Raw genomic sequence first — 2742 nt, 5'->3', positions numbered from 1 at the left:
ACGGGAAACATGCTAAGCACCCAGTCTTGAAGCCTCACCCCTTGGGAGAGCCACACAGTGCCTGAGTGACACCAGGGTGTTCTCCAAAGCGCAAGAGACCCAGGAGGAACTGGCAGACTGGGCAGCAAGAAATAGCAGCACTGAACAGGAGCAGCAGGAGTTAGTCTGTTTGTAAGCTCAGGCAGCCCCTTCCGCCCTGCAGCCAGCCGGCCTGGGGCCGCAAGGCCAACCCCTTGCGGCCAGGCATTTCCTAGGCAGAGCATTCTTTTGAGTTCTTTCGACACACAGCGTCCCAGAATCCCCAGGTTTGCCCCCTAGATGTGACTCCATCTCCCCCTTCCTGCTGGTTTTGCAGGTGCGCTTGGCTAAGCCAAGTTAAGACTTCCCTCTGGTTTTTCCACTGAGAGGAAGGATTATCCCAAGTTTACGGGAGTGAAGAGGGGGAAGCGCCAGGCCCCGCAGTCTAGCACAGCCGGCTGGGACCCTGGGACCTAAAGAAGGTACCGGGGATTCCTGGGGGCAGGGGAGCTGGCAGGAGCCAGGCGGGGAGAGGGCCACCTCCAGCCCCGTGATGGGCCGACCAGCAGCCAAAGAAAGGCAATGGTATGAGGCACAAGGCCTTGAGGGAATGGGTTTTTTTTTTTTTTTTTTTGCCAGAAGTGTTTAGATTTCACTTGTCACTAATAAAAATTGGCCACCCAGGAGCAAAATGTCCTCAGTAGAACTATGCCAGCCAGCCCGGCCCCGAGCTGTCCCCCGCAAATGCAGACGAGTAGATTTTTACAGCTTCCTTGTGGATCAGCCTCTCCCACTCCAGGAGTGGAGGAGCAGAGAATGGATTGTCCGTCACAGAGAGGCTCTCCCACCACGTGGCTCAGAGGAGGGCCCCCGGGGATGACATCCTGGGGTGTGAGGTGGTTGGGTAGCTGGCCACTTGCCCTCAGACAGGGGAGGGAGGAGCTGGCAGGGGTATGCGAGCTAAGTCACCGGAGGCTTGCGTTAGTTTCGGTCCATAAGTCACAGGCCACCTTTCTGACCCTTCTTGGCAAAACCAAGTCTAAGGCAGTGGAAAAGAATCCAGAACTCTTGGGTGACGTGCATCGTGTTTCTGACGACACAGAAAACAGAGGGGTAGGGGGATCGCCAAAGCCCCAGTGTCTGGACAAATGAGCCCCCGAAACGGATCTTTGTGTATTAAAAAACCATTATATAGAATGTACATAGTATATACACCATATAAAACCATCTCTCTCTATGCACATGTACACACACACACACATACATAGTTGTTTTGTAAGCTGGACCATCTTTCAGAACAAAGATACACGTTGGGGGTCCGCTGAGAAGCTGACATTGCCCCCAGTTCCAGGCCCTGCCCCCACGGAAGGGGTGGGGGAGGGGAGCCCGCTGGTCTCACTCAAACAGCTGCAGGAGGCATTGCGCTCTGGCCCACAGCCAAGCACCGCAGAAAGCCAGGGCAGAGGAAAGCTGCCTACCCCTAGTCAGGAAAAATATTCCCTTAACTTCACATACTTTCCAAGGACTTCATAGGACGGTCAGCAACTCCAGGCAAATGAAGGCATTCCCAGGGCAGAACGATCTGTGAATCCACGTTCTCCTAATTCTTCACGGTGTCCCTAGCACCAGGGGCCCAGAAGGTTTGAGGACTCTGCAGGGCAAGAGCCAGTGGCACTAGGGCAGGTGGGCACTGTACCGCTGGCACCTGCCCCCAGTACTGCTCTTCTTGGCCGCCTCCACTGGAAATGAGCACTTTCCACCCAGCTCAAAAGAAGGAATGTTTTTAAGCTTTTTACACTGTGCTAGGCCCTGTGCTCGGAGTTTTACTTACACGCACTAACTCTTTCCACCCACTTCAAGTTCTAGCAAACATGAACCAATGTCACCAGCTCCATTTGACAGAGGAGAAAACTGAGGAGCAGAGGAGCACATACCTCGGCAGGGCTCTCGCAGCTTTCAGTGCGGGTAGTCTAGTTCTAGAGCCAGAATTCTTAATCCCTATACCGCAAGCAGCCTCTCTAGGAGCAAACGCACTTACATGCAATTTGCACACCTAGATCCTCTCTGCCTGCAAGTGACTTGAGCAAAGGGGGCAGAGGTGTGTGTGTGGGGGGGGGGCACTGTTGGAACTGTCTCATACTGGAGAAAAGAGTCCGCCCCCATCTGAAATACACACATGCATGCGGGGGGCCTTCCCAGCTGAGCGCAGCATCCTTGCGAAGGAGATGAAGGGCAGGAGCTCCGGCCATTTTCCCCCCAGGCGGATGCTCAGCAGGACAGACGTACTGCCACTAGCCACACTGGTTGCTTCCGGGAAGGGAACTGTCGTCCCGGGCGGGATTCAGTCAACTAAGACCAAGGCGCCAAGCTCGGGTTCGGCTCCAGGGGCACCGCGGTACCCGCCTCTAGCCGGCCTCTCACCGCGGACTCACGAGCCCAGGGCCTTCGCAGCACAAGGGGTCCAGTGGGTTTGAAGCGACGGTTTTCTGTGGCTCCGACTCTATATTGGTTCAACTCGCAAACCACATATTCCCAAAGGTTTCCTGCCTGCCACCCCCACACCCACCGATCCTCCACTCCACGCTCGCTCGTGGGCTGGTAACTGAGCGATTAGGAGGCAAATGAGCCTCAGCTCGGTTCGAAGCACCTGTCCTTCTCAGGTGGAATTTGTCCCCGCCATCGTGGACAGTATCCAGGGCAGAGAAGAAAGCCTTCGCCCTCCGA

Source organism: Rousettus aegyptiacus, unplaced genomic scaffold (genome assembly GCF_014176215.1).
Source record: "Rousettus aegyptiacus isolate mRouAeg1 unplaced genomic scaffold, mRouAeg1.p scaffold_m13_p_17, whole genome shotgun sequence".
NCBI classification, from domain to species: domain Eukaryota; kingdom Metazoa; phylum Chordata; class Mammalia; order Chiroptera; family Pteropodidae; genus Rousettus; species Rousettus aegyptiacus.
The sequence above is the reverse complement of the archived record's forward strand: the minus strand, read 5'-3'. Positions refer to the sequence as shown.